At 50.6% G+C, this 24,751-nt stretch overlaps 1 pseudogene across 1 annotated transcript; it reads right to left on the bottom strand.

The window, feature by feature from the left end:
- Nucleotides 1-3,739: 3,739 nt before the first annotated feature.
- Nucleotides 3,740-24,484, bottom strand: LOC308610428 (BCL-6 corepressor-like; annotated as a pseudogene). The gene is made up of 10 exons: nucleotides 24,110-24,484; nucleotides 22,176-22,742; nucleotides 20,587-20,773; nucleotides 14,684-14,929; nucleotides 13,903-14,329; nucleotides 13,238-13,419; nucleotides 12,653-12,907; nucleotides 7,611-7,760; nucleotides 5,456-5,619; nucleotides 3,740-4,031 (listed from the first exon to the last, which is right to left on the bottom strand). The product of its transcript is annotated as a BCL-6 corepressor-like (transcript).
- Nucleotides 24,485-24,751: the final 267 nt, after the last annotated feature.

Genomic DNA, 24,751 nt, shown 5'->3' with positions numbered 1-24,751 from the left:
CAACCTGAGAACTTCAACAGTCACTTCTGGTTTACGAGTCCAGTGAGTGACCCAGATTCTGCTCGGTCAGTGATTAGATTCTAGCCACTGCATTTCCTGTTTCTGAACACTTATGTAAAGTTGGACAACTCAATTACAGTCTATGAATTATTTTCCTTATCTTCTAAGTCAGGGAATTGGTTCTAAATTCTATCTTTGCTGAGGCCCTATATTTCATCATCCTGTCCTCCAATGGCCTCCAAACACCTGACTGGGCAAATCATAAGAAAACTTTTTAATATGCATCTTATTTATTAACAAATTATATACACAAAGTTCCATACATATAATTTATGTACATGATAAACTACACAGATTTTTAAAAATAATACAAAGGTAAAAATGTTCTAATATTTTCTTTTCCTAACTCCTAAGGCATTATTTTATTTTACTTATTTTTTTATAAAGATTTATTTATTTATTTGCTTGTTTGTTTGTTTGGCTGTGCCGGGTCTTTAGTTGCAGCATGCCGGATCTTTTAGTTGTGGCATGTGGGCTCTTAGTTATGGCAGGCACGTGGGATCTAGTTCCTTGAGCAGGGATCGAACCCAAGCCCCCTACATTGGGAGCACATAGTGTTAACTGCTGGACCGCCAGGGAAGTCTCAAGCATTATTTGAAAAACTGTATTTACAAAATGTATCTCACATGCTACCTAGGGTGTGCACACAAGCTTTAGAGGCCTGGACTATGCAGAGCCAGTTTGATGTGCCTTGGGAAAATAATGGTTTGACATTTAAGCAAAAGTACTGTCTTGAAGATATTCAATTCTTTATATTCATAAAGTAAATTTTGGTAACAGGGAACACTGACTGTCAATGAAAAAAGTCTTATTACATTCCTGAAAATGTAAAAGACTCAAAGTGCCTTTGTTACTCTATAAGGAAAATCATTAGTGTCATTTTTCTATTAACAATAACTTATTAAAGCTCCAAGCAGAAACAACAGCAATCACTTACACAGAGCTTAGTATGTGCCAGGCACTATTTATACAAATAAGTGCATTTAAACCTCATAAGGAGGCATAGAGGTTAAGTGATTTGCCCATGGTCACTAGCTATGAAATGGGAGAAAGGGAATTTGAACCTAGGCCATTTGGCTTCCGCACCCAAGTTCCTGTTTTCTACCTCAGGGGTCAATGGACTTGCCCTGTATAGGCTCAAAGAAGTTTTCAATTTTTAAAATCTAAATTTAAACATTTCCAGATTTGTGGGCTATACAGTTTCTGTTGCAACTACTCGGCCCCACTGGTGTAGGGTGAAAGGAGCCATAACTACCACATAAACAATGGGTGCGACTATGTTCCAGAAAAACTTCCTTTACAAAGCCAGGCGACGGGCTGGATCTGGCCCACCAGCCAGAGTTTACCTATCCCTGATCTGCACCATCAAACTATTAAAAAGCCTTCATGTCAAATTATTAACTAACTTTAGGCCTAAATACAGTCATTATAACCACTGTAAAGTTGTTAAGGCATTATTTCAAAAACTGTATTTACAAATTGCTGATGTACTGACTTTTATTAGTTTAAAAACTACAACAGCTAATAAACACTTGATTCATTTAAGTCTTGAAGACTAGAATGGCATAGTTTCTTCACAGTATTACAATAAATGTTTTCAGTAAAAAAATACATAAAAGTATTATTATGTATTATATATTAAATCTCTTATTTCTAAAATTAAGTGGACTATCTTTCCTAAATGGTAGAATCCCAAACTGAAAACTGGTCATATTCTTTCAGCAAAATGAAAGCTGTGCTCACATGTATCAAAAGGCAAAAATTAGGGCTTCCCTGGTGGCGCAGTGGTTGAGAGTCCGCCTGCCAATGCAGGGGACATGGGTTCGTGCCCCGGTCCGGGAAGATCCCACATGCCACGGAGCGGCTAGGTCCGTGAGCTATGGCCGCTGAGCCTGCGCGTCCAGAGCCTGTGCTCCGCAACGGGAGAGGCCACAACAGTACCACACACACACAAAAAAAAAGACAAAAATTAACTGCCCTCTGTATCAATATATTAATGTGTTTCAATCACATATGTTTTCATGAAAGTTTAAACATAAAATCACCTTTAAGATCTAGGCCATGTGATCTGCTCCATGCCATGTCAGAATACACCCCGTGACGTTTACTTAACTTGTCTTAAGTGTGATAGAATTCTTTATACCTTGACAAATAACTAAAAGGAAAAAAAAAAACCCACACACACAAAAGATGAAGAGCCTATACATTTGTCAATCTTGACTTATTTGCTTTTCTTGAGTCAGTTGGAGGTTTATAGCCACATTCTCAAAATCATTAACTACAATCTTCCCAAACAGGTAATTGACGAACAGATGCATTCTAAAACTTGTCAATAACAAAGTGCTATTCCACTTTACAGCAACAGTTTAATTCTATTTAGATACTAAAACTGAATACACTGAATACTGCAAACTTTATTCCCAACCACTCAGCAAAGTACTACATACCTTTTCAGATATAGGAAAAAAAAGAAAAAAAAAAAAGCATACGATTCTTCCTATTTTCATTTCCAAAGATACATCCCAATCTTAATGATCAATCAGCGATTTAAACGTCAACTGTAAACCCAGTATACTGCTGCTATGCAGTGTACTAGAGCAATAGAAGAGAGAGGACCTCAAACCCTCTGTTCCCTCAAATTCAAAGGCAGGCTTCCTGACCCCTCCAGACCACTACTGGACACAGGGAAGGCACACTAATGTTTCAGGACCCCAACCAACAGTCACCTGCTTTGTGATTACTTCCATGACACACCCTCACCAACACCAGAGTTTGCTGCTCCTACGGGACGTTACATGTATTTACTATTTTAACACATACCACAGTGCATCATAATTATGATTGCAGATAGATGTTCTAACAATTGAAAGAGAATGATGACTTTTTTGCTCTTTACATCTTGCTATTTCCCTTCCCATAATATTTCTTGAAGCGAAACCATAAAATATAGACAAACACAAAAAACAGAAAATATACAAAACGTGTGCTTTGCACCTTAACACAAACTTAAGTAAAATTAGTTCTGACAGTATCCAGCATGACAAACTTCCATGGTACAAATGAGAATGGACCAAGGTTTGAGCAGGTACAGGAGATAATCCAGGCATGAACAACACCAAGGAAAGGTAGACAGGAAGTAACATGGTGTGTAGGAAATCACGAGACCAGTCTGATGGGAAGAGACTTAAACAAGACTGAAACTCACTTCCTAAACCTCCATCTCCAACTGGACAATTCGCAGGACACAGGTGCACCAAAGTGGCCAATTTATTCAATCCCTTTAATATGGAGGAAGAGTTTAAAATTTTACTGGTTTAATTTGCCCCCAAAGCAACTCTCAACAGTTATGGCCTCTGTCGTCGGAGCTTTGTATGAAATTAAGTCAAAGTGTGGAGCTCCTTTGCCTTTTTTTTTTTCTCCTTAAAAAAGAAAAGAAACAATTGTTCCGAGTAAAAACAAACATATTCCGAAGCATGTGTACATTGAAAAGTAAAGAAACTTTATTAACAACTTCATAAAAACTGACTTAAAATTTTAAAAAGAAAAAAACATGTTTCAAAGTCCTTCCGACTGGAGTCGTGTCTCATCGTGTCCTTTCTTTACAGAAATAGTCGTATTAGGACACATATGCACAAGGATTAACACCATGACACACTGTACACGGCGGGCCCCGGCGAGCTCACCAGGCGTCGTCTGAGTCCAGGTCTCTGGGGAGGATCCACTCCACGGATGAGCCCAGCAGAGTCTGAAGCTCGTTCGTGAACTCCACCACATCTAAGAGCTCCTTACTTTCCGGATTAAAGGACTCCAGGTCTTTGGGGCAACAGAATAAGAGACTTGCTGACACTTGCCGGTAGAACTCGGCCTCCGCGATGGTGACAATTTCCACATTTGGAAAATTGCAGCGGAATATGCAGGAGGACATTTGCAGTTTCTTGAGCAGGTCTGAGAGCAACAGCCAGTTACGAGGCCTACACCAGAGAAAGGACAGTGGTTTGAGTTTCCGGCAAAATTAGAGGCGCTCCCAACTATAAACTACCCGTCTCCTGGCGGTGAAAGGGCCTGCTACTTCCACTTTGATTACCCCACCCCCACCCCACTTCTCACTGTCCTTAGAAGATCTACTACTTTTTTTTTTTTTTAATTTTATTTATTTATTTATTTTTGGCTGCATTCGGCCTGTTGCTGTGCACGGGCTTTCTCTAGTTGTGGCTCGCGGGCTCTAGAGTGCAGGCTCATTAGCTGTGGCGCACGGGCTTAGTTGCTCCGTGGCATGTGGGATCTTCCCGGACCAGGGCTCGAACCTGTGTCCCCTGAAATGGCAGGCGGATTCTTAACCACTGTGCCACCAGGGAAGCCCAGAAGATCTACTTCTAGCGGGGGAACTCTGGACTCATGTGCATGTGTTAAGAGACCACCTAGGGCAGATCAGCCAACTTAGACAAAAGCAGGAGCAGCGCCCCTGAACCAGCCTCGTTGCAGGCCACCCCAGTGCTGCCTTGGCTCTGGCCACAACTCAGGTCACCCCTCTCCAAGTAAGTGCACCCCGTTCTAGTCACTGGGGAAAACCAGTCTGTATGCCAACCCAAGGGAGATGGCAAACACCTCTTTGACCTCTCCTCTCCTCCGGCCCTCACGGAGAGAGCATGAGAAACACTCGAGGTCACCTGGCTTTCCTTGCCTTTCCCACACCTCCAACCCGCCCCTCAATGCTGCCGGGAGTGAGGCTTTTTCGAGAAGGGAGGTGGTACAATCCTTCCTGATACCCTGCCACGCTTTATCATCTCTATCCCGAATACAATGTCACCACAAAGGCAGACACGGTCCCAGCCTCAGAGTCCAAGGAGGATGCTACTCCTTAAGCACCGGGGTCAACACACAGCAGAGCAAGGTTTCCTGATGTGTTCACTCCGAAGGGTTGGTCATGGGGCACAGTGGCCCGACTGTGGGGACAAGACTCGATCTAAGCAAATCTGAAGACACATAAGATCCCAGGTGCCACATACGGCTTTCTCTAATCTTATACGAGAAGAGGGTACACATCAGTATTGTCCCGTGGACCTCACGCGCCTTGGAAGGCCCCTATGGTAGCCGTTTGGGGAGGATCCCTTCCCCAAGAGTTTAGTGACTGAAACTGTGCAATTGCAGTCGCTGACTCCCGTGTCCTTTGGGCTCTAGGGGTGTGTTCCAATGAGGGCAGTTGGCTGGGGAGCCCTCCCACCCCCCAAACTTTTCTGGAAAAGTTCCACTGCATTATGTGAGGTCGGTGGACACTTGGTGAGGAATTCACTCACCCCCCAACCCATCCACCCTCATCTGCTGAAGGGGATTTCTAACTCCTGCCACCCCACAGAGCAGCTGGGCTGGCTCTCGACCACACGCTGGCCACGCTCACCCCTGAGCGACGGACACCTGGACGTTATAACACGGCAAAAGGGGGTCTTCGGAAAATTCAGATTCCAATAGGTCACCATAGGCCTCGTTGCTGTCATCCTGGTCCTCCGGTCCTGGGGGATTTGCTAAAACATCGTAACCACTTTCATCATCTGGTTCTAACCGGGGGGGCAAACAAGAGAGAGGTCAGTAAGCTGGAGCAAGATTCCAGCTGTTCTCCAAAAAGGACCCTGGAAAAATTCTTTCCCAAGCAAGCCCTGCTCACAGCACCACCCCCACCCCCACCCCCACCCCCACAAGCCCAACTGAAACGAACAAGGCTGCTCACCACACACACAGCTGCCAGAGAACTCCGAAGAGCAACCGGGGTTACCGTCGTCAGGAGCCTGCAGGTTATTTCAACAGTGTGGAGAGAGAGGGGGAGAGAGAGAGAGAGAGAGAGAAACAAGATAACGCCTGCTGGTAAGAGGCAAATGCTGCTGGAGTTCGGGAACATCTCACGCTGGGGCTGGTGTCACCTCCTGACAAGTCCCACTGCACACGCCTCCAGGTATCTGACTGAAACCTCCCCACGCGTCCACCCGCCTTCCTGAGGGACTGCCCGCCTCACCGCCCCAGCCTGCCAAACAAAAGCTAGCCTGGCTAGCTAAGAGTTTTCCAGCCCCCCACCTCGCAAAACTCAAAGTATGTATCTCTTCTTTGACAGACTAACGTTGGGCCGCTTTTCCCAGTAAAGGGTCACTTAGAGTAAACGGGGGGTGGGGGTAGGGGGAACCCAGGTGAAAGGCTGTGAAGTCACCGTCTAGATGCTTGAACAAGACCGTGTCTTGACCTCTGCCGTACCTGTTAAGAACTTCTCCAGAAGTTCGCTGTGGTTCACTTTCTTGATGGTTCTACCTGAGTATGTAGCCAGGGTAGGAACAGCACCGTAGGAGAGGAGCAAGCGGACAATTTCGAGATGATCATTCTTGACAGCATCGTGGAGAGACCTAGGAGAGGTGCGGGGGACTACACCCGTGCACGCGACGCTTGCTTCTAAGGACACGGGGCAAAATCGAGCGTGTGCGGCCAAGCCTCGTAGGCGCGCTATTTCACCGAGGAGGTGAGTGTACGGTCGCTGCGACAAATTACTCTGTTATTTCAACACATAACCCTTTACGGGACAGGTGAAGGGACCATCTCAGGCCTCATTCTTCAATGCAAATCTCTCTTAATGCATGGCCCAAGGAGGAACTCAGGCCTAGATGAAAACGTTTCCAATGAACTTAAATAGTGACAGACTGTAAGAAGGTAACGTACGGAGGGGTGGGGGGAAGAATCCCAGCATCACGGAAGCAGATACGACAAGCCATTGTTATACCATTACAAACAAAACCCAAAAAGTGCAGTTTGTCAAAGAAACTGGGGGCAAAGTGGAACCTCTCCTGAAACTAACTTGGAGATGAGTGATCAACCCTCTCGCCCAGAAGCAGTCGACAGGCAGGGCGAGTTCTCAGGAGGATACAGAGTCCTCCTGCCCGTGTCCGCTGGGGTCAGGAACACTGTCCGCAGTCCCATCCAGAAAGGATGCGATTTGGAAACCACGAACCACCAAATACCTTACAGTTTTGCTAATGTTATGACCGTCAGGAAAGCCCCAGTGCCCTGCCTCGTGGTGGCATCCCAGGTACAACCAGGAAGATGCTTGGGCTGACTCAGACCTGGGCCTCTGGCCAATAAACCGAGGTCAAGGACAGAGTGGGGGCCAGGCCCGGGGATGTGGGTGGACACGGCAGGTCCTATCAAGCCAGTTGCCACTGGACCTGTCTGTACTCCTGCAACTTTCAACTCACATATATGTTCAAGAGTGAGATTCAACAGACGCTGGTGAAGAGTCCAGGGTCTTAAAAGAGAACACCCCTGATTATTCATGCAGGCTCAACATTTTCAGGGACCTCTGTCCATAAGAGTGTCACAGAGTTTTAAAGTTCTATGTAAATTTGCCAGAAAGATCTGTCCGATTCCATTCTAGAGGACTCCACCACCAGTGTGCTTACATGGCACTCACTCTCCATCTTTCCTTCTGGGGTTCCCCGCACACCCTGAGAACCACTGCCTATGCCCCAGCAGGGCCAGGCCAAGAGCAAGACCGCCACTGACCCGGTTCCATCCTGGGCACTGCAGTTGACATCGGCGCCATATTCAAGGAGGTGTCGTACGATGTTGAGCCAACCTCTTGCACAAGCCTCGTGCAGGGCACAGTAACCCGCGTTGTCGCGGTGGTTCACATCACAAATCTTGTTCTGCAGGCAGTACAAGACCACTTCCTACGGGGAGAGGAGAGGAGAGGAGAGGAGAGGAGATACCATCAGTCAACCATACAGTGAACCTTGTAAGGGTGACCTCCCCATAGCTTGGCGGTGCCCACTTTCAAAGGCATACATCCTTGGGGCCAAAAGCCCACCATAGCGCGGGCAGGCGGCAGGCATCCTGGTCGGGGGTGAGAGTGTGTGAGAAGGGCTTGGAGATGCAGACAGTGTTGTCTAAGGCTCTGCTGCACCAGTGGCCTGGCCATGGGCAAGTTACCCTTGAACCTCTCCAAGCTTCCACAGGGCTGCTGAGAGGACGCATTCGGATAGCGATGAAAGCCCTCAGCCCAGGGGCCGACGTGACCAGTACAGAAGTGTCACAGCTGCTAACATCTTAGATGACACATTGCCAAGCACAGACCATTCTCACTTGATGGGTCTGTTCAGTCAGTGGCAGTGGACGATAACACAAGTTTAGATAAAAGTATGGATGACCAACACTTAAAGAGAGCTTAAATCAGCCAGAGAACATTCCCCAGCTTAGAGAAGCAGGGACACACAGGTCAGCTACATCCTCGCGCCCCCTGTTAAGACCCCAAATCAGAACCTGGGCCTCAGATGCTCTTGTCTGTACGTTAAGTAGAGTTAAAGAGAAGCTCTCTCCCTCCATCCTCGAGGAATGACACAAAATGCCTCCAATAACCCCACCCTCTATTTTGCCTCACTCCACCCTCTCGGGGCAGAATCAGTCTAATATTCTCATATTTACTCAAGTTAATGACAGGAACCTGATACACCACAGGCTGCAACCTCCACATTTCAAGAATCAAATAAAACATTCACCCCCGCCCCCGGAGATGTTCTGTGTCAACACTGTGCATTAGAATCACTGTTATTAACCTTATTTCTTTGGCTTGTTAAAATATTAATATGAACCACTCCCAGTAAGCAGAGCAGGAACTTATTCAATGTTTTATTACCTTAAGAAAGTTTTCAGACACATCGAAAGCATTTGCCACCAGAAAACACATTATACTGTTTATACTGGGTAAGTCGTGCCCAGCAGAGAGCCGTCAGGTTCTGAGAGCTGGGAGTAGGCAGAACGTGCATGTGGCCCAACACATGGTCTGCTGGGTAAGGGGGGATGGGATGGGGTCAGAACAGGCCTCCTTGTGACATCTCTCAGGTAACTCATCTGTTAAACCTAAAACGGGGGTCATTCTAGCCGCCCATAAGTGCGAGATGGGTTCTGTAAAACCTTTTATGCCCTTTGGAGGACACGCCAATCAAAGGTGACCACTCACTTGGGAGCGAACTAGAATGTTCCATTTGCTTACCACGTGAACCCAATGGGGCATGCTGGTAAACCTGGCCATTGGTGCCCTGTTACTTCAGGTCACTGCAGCAGCTCCCTTCCAAAACAAGAGGAGGAAGAGAAAAGGCACGCCCACGAATGCATTTCTCCGTTTACATCCCAACCTGCCAGAAAGCCCACAATCCTCTGGGCTCCCAGGCCACCTGCCCCGAGCCCTGGTATCCAGGATACCGCATGAAGCTGCTGCTCTTTTAGCAGGCCCTCACTAGCCAGACTTGAGTGGACGGCTGCAAGCTAATGAGTTGTGTGCGCCAGCCACGGAGAGGCCCTGTCACGTGGCTCTGGGATCAGGTCTGAACGCCACCAACTGCTGTGCACACATCAATTTACTCAACCCAGGGTTTATTTGCTGTGACAATCATGGCCTTCACCTGGAAACCTTCATCACTACTAGGGCAGATTCAAGGGTACCTAGAAATGAAAGGCCGTCCAAGCTGGTGGGTAAGTCAACTCTCTTCTCCTGGAAGATGGCAGCAAAGGCAGCAGTAGCCCCACGGCCAGGTCAGACTTTTTGCCACGGGCTGTCGTAACTCAACCACGTTGATCCCACTGTTTACACAGTGCTTCTCATTCCCCAGATGAGGACGTCTTCTGTCACCCACAGGAACCCAGGAGCTACCAGGAAAGGAAGGTAGTACTATCCTCATTCAACACTTGGAAACTGAGGCCCAGAGATATTAAACCCCAAGTTCAATTAACATGAAGTACTAGACCTAAAACTCAGGTCTTTGGTACCTGGTCAGCTGGGAAGATTCAAAAGGCCCAAGAGGGCCCCAGTTAGAGGGATGCAATCCAGCTGTGACGAGCACCCCACAGGCCTTCTCTGTTGGGGGTCAAGTGGGCTAACTACACTCTCCTAGCTAAGAGGGTGATGGCCTCTAAATGGATGGCAACCGTCGCCACCAGCACTTTCTCTAACTGAAAGGTGAAGAGGCGGGACGAGTCTGTCGACGCAACACATTCCTTGGTTTATTTTCTCTGCTAGAAATAAACGGGAGTGTCTGAAGGGCAGCCCAGCCATTCCAGAGCAAAGTCAAACTGCTTTTGTCGGACAGCTCTCTGTTCAGCGGCTATAAGCCGAATGCCACTACCCGCAAAATGTAACCATAAAGGCCATAAGCCCGACGTTGTGAGTTAATTAAATGCCTCATTAACTTTTTAAAAAACATGACTTATTCAATTCATAGAAAATTTAACCATCACCGCTAAAGGCACAAGCATGTGGTTGCACACTAGCGTTTTAGCCTAAGAAATAGAAGCCTTTTTCCCAGGAGGGAAAGGTTTGAGGTCTTTGGCCACGCAAGTGATCTATTTAACTCGGATCTGAAGCCAGAGTGTGTTTCTAAACTTCCAGAACCACATTATCATGACATAAAGCTCAGACAGCCTTTATACTGCACATGGTATCTTTGGCTAAGCAGAAGAAAATAACCAAGAATGCTGAAGACAAAACTTCAGGAAAACCCTCCCAAACCACACCCTTATCTGCTTAAGCAAACTGTCCTTCAATTTGAAAAGGTTGAAGCTGCCACATCTCCCAACTGGGCCATCATCCCAACATTTAAAATTCTGCCCAGAGAAATCCCAGAAAGTTGGATTCAAAGTTGAAAGCGTTCATCTACTTGTCACAATGTTCAGCATCAACACTGGTGATGTGTGGAATCTACATATTGAAATTTACATTTGAAGAAAAAAACAAATCCGACCTTAAACATTCCCAAGGCTTCCTGTGCAATCAAAGGCCAGGTAGCCTAAAAAAGGATGGATCAAGTGCCCCTTGGTCCAGGCCTCAGAGCCACCAAACCAAAATGGAAACTGTCTTAGAGGACCAACGAGGGTCTTTTGACCTCTCTGGTCCCAAAGGGAGGCTGCTGGAAATGATGCCAAGTTCACAGGTGGGGCTCGGAGCCCCGCCCTCCACGGCGGGTGCAGCAGCACCCCGCCCCCCCATCTCCAGCATTTGCTGGAAGCGGGAGTCTACTTTCTCAACCCTAACCCAAAAGTTGGGGTTAGGAGTCTCCCCCCCACCTCCAGCGTTTGCTGGAAGCAAGGAGACTATCTTCTCAACCACGGGGGGTCTAGCTCAACACTATGTGCAACATCTGCTCTGTCCTCCTAGGCGCCCGCTCTCAGCTCTTGGGAAACCAACTGGGTGCTCCTTGGACTTCACCTGCAAGTAACTGCGCTAACTACCACAAAGTGCTCTCTAGCTAATGGAGAGGTCTCCAAGAGACGTGTAGATATAAACAACAGCACATTCAACCCACAACAACAACAACAAAACACCCCAAACTAAGCATAGCCCTAGTGCTTCCAACTTCCCACCCACAGTCATGCCTTAAGGCCAAGGCAGGCACACTTCCAAGGGCTCACGGCACTATGGACCGGGGTGGGGGGACACGACGGGAGACGGGGGACAGGGGCACAGAGCTGGCTGAGGGTGTGGGCGCCAGAGCTCCGGGCCAGCCTGGGTCCTGCCACCCCAGTGCTCAGCCACACCTCCACGCTCAGCCTGCTGAACCGCGTTTTACTGTCACCATTCAACTCCCAGAGGGCTGATGCCAGCACAGAAAAATGCCTTTGCCCTGTGGGCTATTACATCACAATTGCTACTGACAAGTATGGTGGGGGAACTGCACAGGGCATGGAGAGTCATCTGTCTCACAGAGGTTTTGAACTGTCAAAAGGGCAATTCCAGTGTGAGCCAGTCTTGCTGAGGAGCGTGGTGGGCTGTGGAGCACTGCTGGATTGCTACCTGTACGGGTATCAGCTAACCCCTCTGAGGCTCAGTTTCCTCATCCGAGAGTGGGCTAGTACGCGTTACTCCCAAGTGAACATGTTAAAAGGGTGAAAGGAGTTACTACAGATCACACGGGCTTAGGCAGATATCAGCTATCTTTCTATGTTGCTCTAGCAATAGAGGCCATCACTGTCATCAGCCGTGCTGGGTTGGGATACAGCAGTGTGGACAGGGAGTTTTGTGCAAGGCTCAAGCCCTGCTCCCCGCCCATCAGCCCTCGGCTCCCGTGCCCTCTCAGAAAGAGACTGCTCAGGTCTGCCCCACTCCCACCCCTACTCTGCACAGACACTTCCCACCCGCTACCCCACAGGGGCATCACTCTGCCCCAAACAGCACAAGTTAGTAGAGCTAATAACTACTCTCCTACTCTCCTTCTTGCTATTCAGAATCCAAAAGGGCTCATTAAAATTCCCCTGGTCGCCAAGCCCTGGGTTAGGTCAGATTTTATATCAGAGATAAGTGAGCCAGACTGGCCGAAGCAGCCTGCCTGCCTGAACGGGAACGGAACATCAGAGAGGCCTGCCTTTCTTTTCACACCACGACTGAACAAGCCACCAAAGAGCCCGCAGTGTGAGCGGGAGCCAACGCAAACACCCTGCTGGAACACCCAGCCCAGCCCGCCACGTGGAGGGGGCTGGGCTCTGAGACCCGCCCCCCATCCCCAGCCAGTGTGTCCCCCACCCAAGGAGCAGCAGCCGGTGGATCCTGATCCGGGGCACCCACAAGGATGCTCACCTCGTAGCCAAGCCGGGAGGCCTGCTGTAGGAGGGTCTCGCCCGCGTTCTTATTGACAATAAGTCTCCGCGCTTCCGGTGGCATCGGGCGGGACTGGGTGGTCTCTGGAGGGGAGCTTGACCATATCAGCTGCGAGGCCTGGGAAGCTGGTAACAATTGCTGCAAACAGTCCAAGGCCTTCTGGTCCTGCTTGGCCGGCGAAAGATCATAGCCGGAACTGGGCTCAGGCCGCTTTCAAAATCTCCGGACGGTCACCTATCACGAAACCAGGCAGCGCACACATTTCAGGCTGTCCTTCCTCCACCCGCCTGGTTCGCCTCCTCCCTGAGTTACAAAGCTGAGTGGAGGAAAGCACTTTTCCTCCTCTCAGTCTGGGGGAGGCGGGGCGCGAGGAAGGGGTTGCATTTTTACTAGCTGGAAACTTCACCACCACCCAGGAGACACGTCCCCTAGGAAGGGGCAGGGACGTTTTGGGGGGAGGGGTTCAGGAAAAGGAAAGCTTTGTCCCCAGAAGCAGAGAAGCAGGCAGGCGGGATGTGCCTGCATGGGCCCGGGGGGCGGGGGAGAGCCAGGGGCAAGAGGTACCTTGCCATCCGCATTGTCCACCTAGGAGTCCCCTGGCAGCGGCAAGCCCCGCCTGGGCTCCTGAGGGATCAAATGCTTGGTTTTGCACAGTCGCTTCCCGGATGGTTTCTCGCTGTTGTCGGTGTATTTCTGCGGCAGGGGCGAAGGCTGCCAATCCATTTCTTCGTCCATGCACAGCACATCTGTCAGGGGGAGAAGCAGCGGGCGTTACACAGTTGTAGCCGGTGAGGAAAGAAAAGCCCATTGTTAGCACTGATCGTTGGAGCAGCTTCAGTTTTTAAAGATATACCAATTATGTTTTCAAAGCGCTAATATGTTAATCATCCCACATTCAACCGGCAAATAGGCTAACCCACGAAACGCCAAATGGCAAGTCGCTTCAAAGGGCCGCAAGAGAGGGCAGAAGCCAGCCCTTCGTGCGCTCCCGGCCCCACCCGTGGGGGGCCTGGGTGCTCGGGACAGGGCGACTGGGGACAGCCTGAGGCTGGAATGAGGGCACTGACAAGCGCCCGGGGTCACCCAAGACTTCCCTTCCTGCCCAGCCGCGGGCTGGGTGATGAGGAGCAGCCCAGGAAGTCGAGCTCCCGCCTCACTGTCCATTCCATAAGGAAGTGTGCAGGCTGAAAGGACCTCAGGAAGAAAACTCCCCGCTCGCCACACGCTACTCTTGTCAACTTGGATGGCGCTCAGGTCCCCTCCAGGGCCGTTTCCCACAGAGGGCGGGTGATCTACCCTCCAGGAGCGCCCCCCGCCCCGTGCGTATCCTTGTTCATTGTCACTGCATTTAAGGGACTCCTCCAACCAGCTGCTGTTGCTTTTGGCCTCTGCCCTTTTCCTGCCAGGTTTCTCTTCGGAGATGCTATTGCCCTGGGGGGTGACCGCAGGCTGAACCGCCTGGATCACTTCCTTCCTGCCCTGCCGGCCAGGTTTGCTCTCTGCTCCCGCCGTTCTCTAAGGTGCAGCAAGCGGCGCTGCTTTCTGGGATGGAGCCCTGTTAATTCAATGCACACCTCAGGTTGGTCAGCTCACTATAATGTGGCTCTTCTAAGTGGTTAGAGGAACTGTTTGTCATTTCCCTCTCAGGCCAGTCAGCTAATGGAGAAATAACTACAAATTAATGAAGAAGCCAGCCGGGGCGGGGGTGGTGGTGCGGGGAACAAACTGTCTTACACATCACTAACAGGGGTGGGGGAGGGGAGGGGTGTGGTCACTGTGTTGGCTGGAACTTGTCACCAAGTCTCGGGAGGGGGTCTATTTGCCTTTGGCCACCTTTGGGCTCCAGCCCCGCCACCTGGCTTTGGGGGGGTGGGGGGTGGGATGGGGGTGGGGGGTGGGGAGGTGTGAGTGGCTCCCCCCAGGGATCCAGGGTGGGACTGGAACTTTCCACTGCTCCGCTCCAGGACTTCCGTAGGGTGCCCTGCGGGCCCGAAGCCAAACCGAGCTCACCTTTGGAGACCCGTCTCCGCTTGGCTTTCAGCAGAGAGTCCTCCGGGAGCACAGTGGTCTCAGTGTGGTTCCTATTGCCAGACACCTTGCGCTTTCTGTTCAGCCGGAGGGTGGGGCTGCGTGACGCGTCCGGGGCCGCCTGGTCGGCGGGGGACTCTCTGGGGGGCTCCGTGTCCATATCCTCAGGAAGATCACTGTCTTCTGGGGCTTCAAAGCGGTCAGGTTTGCTTCCATCATAACACTCCCCTAGGGGAGGGGAGACAACCCGGAAAGGAGGGAACAAAGGTCACCAGGAGCAGGCAGGACCCCCACGCCCAAGGCAATCTGCTACCAACAGACCACCCCCCTTTGGAGACCAGGGGCCTCACACGCCGGAAGCACAAAACCCTCAGAAAGACGTCCCAAAGGAAGGACAGCTGAACACAACCAGCAAAGAAAGCAGAAAATGAGGCGCGTAGCCCACTCACAATCCATCCTTCAAGGGTCAAGGTGAGGCATCTACACCATCCGTCTATAGGCATGTGAGATCACTCCCTAACTGCTTAACTCTCCAAGGTGGCTTACTTTTAAAGGGGGGGTGAGTGACCTCACAGTAAGATCCAACCAATCAGGGCAGAGCTACAACGGGGGGTGAGTGACCTCACAGTAAGATCCAACCAATCAGGGCAGAGCTACAAATGACTATGGAAACAGCTGCTAGTCAACAAAAAAGGCTGATGTCATCAAGAGACCAAATAGCCCCCAACTGCCATCTACACAGACATAGCACCAATGTTCACTTGGGTCAGCAGGGGCGAGGGTGAAGAAAAAGGGTAGGGAAAGAATGGTGGGAGGCTGGGAAGCTGGGGAGACCAAGGCAAGAGGAGCCTGGCAAAGGGAAAGGAAAGGCTTCCTGGTGCACACACAAGGGTCAAGGGCAATTTCAAAGAACCCAACCAGATTGCTACAAGTCCGTCTGTCCTCTTTCCACACCCGTGGGGGGAAAGCATTTCACTGCCATCGAGGGGCTGCTCCTATTTCCTGTCTAGGAAGAAGGCCCACAGTGACACCAGTCACCCACCTGGCACGTCTCCACGCCTTCCTTCCCAGGCAACAAGCATCTAAGGACATTTCAAAGACAAGACTCCAACCCCCTTCGTGGGGGTGGGGTGGGGGGGTGCGGCGGGCAGGGCTGAAGTACTCACACCTCAGCTCCGCCTGTGTTGCTCCTGCCCCTCTGCTCAATCTAGCATCCACTTAGGGCTTTTCCTCCAATCACCCCAGCCTAACATCACTCCTCACTTTTGCTCTAGCCAAAGAAACAGTTCAACTGCTTTGCTAGTCACATTGTTTCTAACACACAAATAATTCCATAATGATCACTGTGCTGTTAAAGAGTTCCCCGAAGATGACCCTGTGTCCATCACCGGCCGGGGGTGGGGGTGGGTGTATGAGTTTGGTATTTCGTTAACACCTGAGCTAAGCTCCCACAGCCCGTTTTTCTAGATGAAATCATGGACACACCCCTCACATGCTGCTCGCATTCCTCCTCCTCTCCCTAGACCACTTCAAGTATCACTCCCACTTCTGCTCAGCAGGCTGGTCCCCTGATCAGCCTCTCTTGGGAGCATTCCCAGCATTTAATGGCAGCCAGTTGTGGGGATGAACCTCACCCTGGCCTGGGCTAGCCTGACCTGTGTTCTCAAGGGTGGAACACACTTAGCTTTTCTCCAAGGGTATCCCAAGGTGGGAGAGATCCCCATCTAGTCTTGCCGGAATGGTGGAATCACCCCAACCGCGAGGGTCTCCTGCCATGGCAGCAGGAGAAACCCCAAACTCCTGGCCTGTGCTTACGGGTGATGCAGCCCAGGCTACCGCAGGCCCGGTGAAGACGGCGTGCTGCAACTCTCACTCGGGCTGCTCTGTGACCCTCTTAAACACTCGGGCAGGAATGGCGCCGCTTTACAACTCGGCCCCCTTCACTTGTAAAGTGGGAATGTTGGGTTTCCTTGGTGGCGCAGTGGTTGAGAGTCCGCCTGCCGATGCAGGGGACACGGGTTCGTGCCCCGGTCTGGGAAGATCCCACATGCCGCGGAGCGGCTGGGCCCGTGAGCCATGGCCGCTGGGCCTGCGCGTCCGGAGCCTGTGCTCCGCAACGGGAGAGGCCACAACAGTGAGAGGCCCGCATACCGCAAAAAAAAAAAAAAAAGTGGGAATGTTACTGCTAGCCTCCCTCCAGGGTGGGCTTCATAATCACGGGCCGGGCTCAGCACAGAGAAAGGCTGGAAAAATCCCTTTAACCAAAAGATGCCAAGACTTTCAGACCAGCCTGAATCTCAGGCCTGAAATGTAGGAAATTTTAAGAGGTGAGCCCTGCTGGTTACACCATTGGACTTCTCTGGTCCAATCAGCCTTCCCTAAAAGCTCCGTGGGAGGGGATCCATGGAGGGATGGAAGGGCTACAGTAAGAACCCCCATGTCCAAGTTGAAAGTTTCTTTTTCCAAACTAGGTCCATCCACCCTTCCCCCAACCCCAGAGCCTTTTAGGGCAAAGATCTCAATTCCCCTCAGCTAAGGCCCCCCAAGACCTTACGCTAGTGTGACCTTACCCAGGCCAGTAATAACCCTGAAGGACACCCACCCCGACTGCCCAAGATGCCCATGGCCACCAGCTATGGGGTAGAGGCTCCGTGTCACTTGGAGCTTCTCAAAGACTGTTCTAACCACGACCCACACGAGGATGACCCTTGAGGGCAAAAGAGATGGGGAGATAAATAGATGCACGGGGATCCTAACCATCAGGCTTTGCCATCATTGCTACTTTTGGCCCTTCTAAAAGTGGGAAGCCATGTGCCCTTGGTCACCCAGTCTAAGCAAGATGTGAACGTGGTCCCTGCAGCATGGTCCTATGACTCACAGCACATATATCCCAAATTCATTATGGTTGTACCATAGCATCACCTCACAGAAGCATCACCACAGCAACATTTACAAGTCACTGTGGCAACAAAGCACCCTCACCACTGTTGAGCCATGCCCAGTGAGGCCTAAACAAGGTGAGAGGGTTCTGAGTCGCTGCAAGGCTCCCCAGGATTAAAATCCCCTTCTCTGTAGCTTAACTGTAATAGCACCTCCAGTCAGGGCTAACCTTGTTCAAAGTTACACCCGCTACAGAAGGAGTGCAGGGGATCTCTGTTCCAAAGTAGTTTACAAACGTGCAGGTGCTCAGCTGGAAGAGAAGTTCCCTGAGCAAAGAAGTTTCATGAAGCCCCTTGACTGAGCCTTCCTCCAGCTCCTGGCCAGGCACTGCCACTGAGCAGGACCTAGGCCTGTCCCAGCCAAGTGGTTCGCAAGGGAGATGGTTACTCCAAGTTTGAGAAGGAAGGGACCAATGCCTCCTTGCCCCGCCCCATCTTCAAATGCCACTGAGGGTTCCTAGTGATGAACTTCCAAGTCTGAGGAACCTCCCAACTCATTTGGTGAACTTCCAAAATAAAAATTTCACTCAGCCACCCATGTGATCATAAAGAATAAATGAGTATCTCGGCCACTGTGTTTTCAAGTTAATTCCTTTTTTTAAACAACCCCTAGCAACAAGATGCACCCGCGCCAGGACAACCAGGGCCGTGCAAACAGCACCCACCACCTTAGAAGCTCCTGGGCCCTCCATGGGTAGGGGCTGCCTCAGAAGGGGGAAGGCATCTTGAAGGCGTCCTGGACCCTCTCTGGGACCCATGCCCGCCCCAAATCCCCGCCCCAGCTCCCATGTGCTCACAGCTCGGCTCTCGGCCACACCGACACCCATGAGAAGGACCTGAGCCCATATCAGCTGAAGACGTGATGGCCCAAGAACAAGAAGGCCCGTTCATATCCAGCTGAATGGAATGAACACCTGCTGGGCCTTGGACGTGGAGGCTGCAGTAAGAACAGTGGCCCCTTCAGGTGACCTTTCCTGACCAGCTATTTACAAACCCCACGTCTCTACAAGACAGAGGGTGGGTGGGGAACCCACCTCCATTGCCCCAACCTTTCAAACGGAGCCCCTCACCTTCCCCAACCCTTCTCCTGCCCTCCCATGGTGGCGATTCATGGCTCACTGGGCCACGTCCCGGGTGCTCCAGGAAGAGACCCGTCGGTCGGTCTGAGATTGGAGGCAGGCGGTGGGGGGAGGGGGCTTTCGGAATCATCTGGGGCTCAGGCCCTGCTCCCCATCAGCCACACCGAGTTCTCGTCTCCACGGTCAGCAGGAAAGACTGGGAAGGACGCACACTAACGTCTCTGGGAAGAAGGGTGGGTGAGGCCACTGAGACATGAAGGGCAGCGGCCACCCTGGGTTTGGCCACGTTGCTGGAGAAAAGGGCGAGAAGACTCGAGGCCGGTTAACTGCCCGCTCCCTTCCTCCAGCCTCCCTCACCATCCACCCGCAACAGGCAGATTCCCTCCTCAGAAAAGTGCATCCCCGTGAACTTGGCCTTGCCCACTTTTACCACATCTCTCTGAGAAACTTCCCTAGGAGCTGAGTTATGAGGCCACTCAGGAGGGTAAGGGCTGCGTGTCAGCTGTGAGCACAGGCAAGGAGGGAGGCCTTCTTGCTGCTTCACTCCAGGGTGGCCTGGACCCTCCGTTTTTCATTCCAATCCCGAGGGGGAGGAGCTCGGAATCGTCTACTCCAGGCACATCAAGAGCCCCATCCCTCGGGTAAGGCCGCCACTGACTAGCCCCAGAAATCCCCTTCTACGGGAGCCACGTGGGACACACCGGTCCCGGTGTGGCTTACCCAGAACCCTGGCCACAGGCCTTTGTCTGACCCCAAAGATGAGCTGGGGGAGGGCAGTGCTCCAAGCAGCAGAGAGAAGCACACGCTGCTGCTGACCACAATTTTCCCGAACTGCATCAGGCACCCACGACCTAAGCGTGCGGGCCAACGCCGACCCTACGACTGGGTCCAAGGGCCTGGGCCTCCCAAACGTGCCCACCACCCCCGACTGTCCCGTCTCAGGAGGATTGCACGCCCACCCTGTCCTCGACGTTCACCTAGGTGCCCTCACTCACCATCACCGGTGAGGTTTCTGGGGTCCGGAGCAGGCTGCAGGCCACAGGCCACAAGCACGCACACTGAAGAAAGCGGGAGAAAGACCTCCACTTGCTGCCAACGCATCTCATTAGCCCAGGAAGTCTCGAGGGCAAAGCCCGAAGTCAACCCCAGTGGGGGAGCAGCCGAGGGGACCGCAGAGTGTGACTCGAGGCCAACACGAGCTTTCTCTCCAGTTCGGCCTCCAGAACAGAACACAGCCGTCTGGTGGGAAGAACGGCCTCGCTGATCCCACGGCCTGGGAGCGTGGTGTCAGCTCCTCCTGACTGCAAACGAGCCTCCACAGAACACAATGATGCTCATCTCTCTGGGGCCTTCATCAGCCCTCATCGCACGTGAACGAAACCTCTGCCTCTGGAGGGAGAGTCCGAGTACTCTCCACTCCCTCCCACAGGAGACTGTCACTCTGGAGGGTCTGGCTCTGGCTGCAAGTGTCATCCCACTGCTACCAAAAACCCGTGTCCGTACCTGCTACACAACAGAACACATACCTGCTACGCCGGAGGTCCTGCACTGCCATTCCTCTGCTCTACTGTATCAGACTATTACTAACTACAGGACTAGCATTGCTCCGGAAAAAGGAGACGCGTGCCAGGAAACAGCATTTCATAGGTGCTTCACTCCTGGATGCCGCAACGCTCAAAAGGACAACCAGCCTTGCAATCCACAGCTGGGAAGGGTGGCCAGAGCAGCCCGTTCTCCGAACAGCCAGCACCCAGACGCTGGGCCGTCGGAAGCGTACTGCTTCCTCTCACCTCCCTCGGCACTGGGAGCGGAACCGCCCCGTTCCCACCGACGTGGTACCACACGCGAGCCGCCTGGGTTCACTTACATCTCTCACTGTCGTTCTGGTCGGCAATGGCCTCCTCCGGGGTGACCGACTTTGGCTTTTTGTCCTGACTTCCTTTCAGCCTTTCCCAGTCAGTGGGGCTGAATTTGCGCACCTCGGAGTCTTTGGTCGTGGGGTGGCCACCTTCTCGCTCTTTCATCTCCAACTCTGAGAAGCGCATCACTGCACGCTACAAAGAGAACGGAGATGGAAAAAAGACACACCTTACCACCAAAGCTATTTCACTGCCCTTACCTTAAAGGAAAGTATCTTCAAAGAAAAGTTTGCCCAAAACCAACCACAATTTACGATACAACTGAGATATTTTAAAATTGAACGATAAAACGTAAGAGTGTCTATGTGTAACTAGTCACACACTCTTTATTCGTAAAGCCATACGTATGTAGAGATATATGTGGTGTGTATATATAGCCATACATACACTGTGGCATACAGACAGACATTCTCTTTCGAAGGTAAATAAAACAAAACAAAAACACAACGCAAAGAAAGCGAAACAAAAACACAACAGAAAAGAAAACAAATGCACAGTGAATAAAGACGACCATGGCCCACAAACTTCCCTTTGTATATTTGGAAATGAAATTTAACTCAAAAGGTTTATGGAAGATTCTAGTAATAAAAATTTGAAGAATTGACCTCACAGTAAGCAGCGGGTAGACATAAAATACTGTCCTCTTGTAATCCTTCCATCTATGTAATTAAAATGGGCACTCAATGGATCATTTAGATAACTTCAGCCATTTTTATAAGCATAAACCAATTTTTTTCTTAACATTGCAAAACAATTTGGCTTTATTTGTGTTTTAATTAAAAGTAAAATATCTTAAGGAAATTCCTATACAACATCTATCATTCACTAGCAAGTTAAATACATACTCTATCCCATTAAGCAAGGTTTGTGTTTTTGTTTTGTTTGTTTGTTTGTTTTTTGGGTGGAAAAAAAAATTGCACGAATCTCACAGACATGCGGCCGCTACACACCTCCACCAAGTATCACGTAAGGCATTCTAAGCAGCGCTTTTAGGTATATTTGTTAACGTACAGTAACGGCAGAGAAATCAAAGCGATTGATAGGTAAATGTCATGCAGTCTTTTAGACATCCTTCGCAATAATTAAAACTTCCGGGCCTCCCTGGTGGCGCAGTGGTTGAGAGTCCGCCTGCCGGTGCAGGGGATACGGGTTCGTGCCCCGGTCTGGGAGGATCCCATATGCCGCGGAGCGGCTGGGCCCGTGAGCCATGGCCGCTGGGCCTGCGCGTCCGGAGCCTGTGCTCTGCAACGGGAGAGGCCACAAGAATGAGAGGCCCGCATACCGCAAAAAGAAAAAAAAAAAAAAAACTTCCGTTATCAGCATTCGAGTGGAGTTCGCTTAAAATCTACAGAATAACTTAAAGTATCCACTTACGTCCCCTTACTGGACACATTTCAAACATTTAAATTATCCTAAGCTTCATTAACCAAATCAGCCCAGTGTCCTGCCCTATCATACCCCCGGCCCCCTCCTCTTCACACATTAAAAAAACCTGACAACTGGTCAGGCTCCTGAAATTCGGGTGGTGGGGGCTCACCTGCAATGCCCGCTCCTCCCGACTGAGCTGACGGGAGTCTGCGTACAGTCCGGTAGCGACACACTTGAACCGGTCACCCACGTAACCAGCGGAGTTGGCGATTCTCTTTGCCAGCTTAGATGGCTTCGGGTTCAGAACTTTGCCATCGGTTGATCCTGCCTCGTCAGCTCCGTCTTTGGTGTAGGTGGGGGTGACGTCCACACTCGGTGGGGCACTGCCCACGCAAAATGGTTTGGGATCCTCTTGGGTTTTCCCGAACGTGACCGCAGAGCCGTCGCTCCCCAGGGTCGGCTCCAGGAATGCAGTCGAGACCGGCGTCACCAGGTTCTCCTTGTTGGTTACCGCTGGAACATTCTCCTTGCTGAAGCCGGAAACTGGCTGGCCCGGAGCCTGTTTGAAAGTATAGGCTTCGTGGAAGTCACTGATGCACCCCAACTCCTCTCTCAGGGCAATGAAATCCCGGTGTGGCTGTAGGGCCATATTTTACTTTTTTATTTTTTAATATATGTTCACATGTTTCCATAAAGGATCCAAGGTGGCCCATAACATAAGGACACACAATATTAGCTTTAAAAAAACATGGGAAAAAAAAAAAAAAGGGAAATCATGATCCTGGAAATGGGTTGCATCCTTTTAAGGGGTGAGAATAACAGAATGAGTGAGCCAAAGATTTGGGAAAGGATCTCACATTTCCAAACGTCCAAATCTTAAAATTGCACCAAGTGGGAATGTAGCTGTGGCAGTATTAACCTGAGAGAGCTCTATGATCGTTGTCTTTACTCATCACTTGGTTGCAAGGTTATAAATGACAGGGTAAGTGAAGGAGGGCAAGTAGACAGATAAGAGTCATTTCCTGATTCTCAAAAGAAGGGGCATCACCTAGGGAAGGGGACTGCAAAATCCTACAGGAATCCTCTTCATATACTAAATTTTCTAGGTGGCAAAAGTATCTCCTTTGACCCTAGCAGCCAGATGGAACTTAGAAAAGTAGTGAAAAGCTACTCAACTGAATGCAAGTCATATGACTAGGAGCATGTCAGTGAAAAGTTCAAGGGAAGATGCTGTGGAAGAGCAGTTCACCTTGTGGTTGAGCGTCCTCAGAACGTGCAATGGGAGGTGCAGTACCTGCTCTGTCTCACAGGGACCCTCCAACCTCTAAACGCATCTTTCCTGGGAAGCTGAATTCAAAAAGTCAATTTTAAAAAAAGATAGGGCTTCCCTGGTGGCGCAGTGGTTGAGAGTCCGCCTGCCGATGCAGGGGACACGGGTTCGTGCCCCGGTCCGGGAAGATCCCACATGCCGCGGAGCGGCTGGGCCCGTGAGCCACGGCCGCCGAGCCTGCGCGTCCGGAGCCTGTGCTCCGCAATGGGAGAGGCCACAACAGTGAGAGGCCCGCGTACCACAATAAATAAATAAATAAATAAATAAATAAATTTTAAAAAGATAAAAGTCTCTAGTAGAGAAATTGTATCAGAGCCTAGTATTAAGAGCTGTAGAGCCACAAGTTTCCCATGATACGGCCTTAGCAGAGGCTGTTAAGGCAGTGACAGAAAATTTGTACCGAGGGAAATAGCAGAAGAGTTTGCCTACAACTCACGAAAAGGATCCCTGCACTTGGCCTGAAGGAAATCAGCAAAATTTGTAACAGCTTGTGTATTTGTATGCGGGATGGAGAACGAGTTTAATTTTTTAATTTCTCTGAATTATCACCTAAGATTCAGAAGATGCTCTCTCTGCCTAGAAGCCACCCCACTGGGATAACTATGCCTACGGAGTGCCTTTGCCTATGACTCCTACTTGCTAACAGACTGGCAGCCTGGCCCCAGGGCCTGGTCGCTGCTCCCAGTGCAATGGTGGATATGGTGTCAACGGTTGCAAAATCAAAGCCCCTTACATCCTCTCCATGCCTCGGTCCCACCCCCCACCCCACTCACCATTGATGTTCAGGAAGGGGAAGGTGTCCTGGATGGGAACGTGGTGCTGTGACTGGTCCAGCTCACCTTCCTCATCTTCTTCATCCACACCATTATCTTTCTCATCCCAAGGAGCAGATCCAGTGGATCCTACCCGAGAAACACACACACACACACACAAAGGTCAAAAGTGAGGCGCTCACGTTGCACTGTCATCCCTGCAGCCCACTCCCAGCTCCTCCTACGGAGCCCCAGTGCAAGCTCTCATCCCCTCCCCTATCCAGGAGCTGCAGACCCTACTCCCTTCTCCTAGAAACCTTTTAATTCCTACTCTAAACCCCTTTCTACACATTCGCATCCCTTCTAAGGACCCAAGGAGCACAGCTTCTCTCCTTTATAAGCTTACTGTGAAGACAGACCCTTCCCTCATGGCAGAGCCTCACTAGATTCACTGGAGGTCAAGTCTAAATTATCTGGCTCTTAGTCGGAACTGGCTCAACATTGAGTAAATATAGGGATCAGGTGGTATTCTCCTAGGAAAAATACCATACAAATTAAATGATCACTTACCCATCATTTATAAAGAGAACTTAATAGCCTTCATAATGTCATGGCAATTGATTCTTAGAACAGCCTTTGAAATACGCAGGAAAGATGAGAACC

The sequence above is a fragment of the Mesoplodon bidens genome, assembly GCF_964165515.1.
Source record: "Mesoplodon bidens genome assembly, contig: HAP1_SCAFFOLD_493, whole genome shotgun sequence".
NCBI classification, from domain to species: domain Eukaryota; kingdom Metazoa; phylum Chordata; class Mammalia; order Artiodactyla; family Ziphiidae; genus Mesoplodon; species Mesoplodon bidens.
This window is presented reverse-complemented; position numbering and strand designations above follow the sequence as displayed.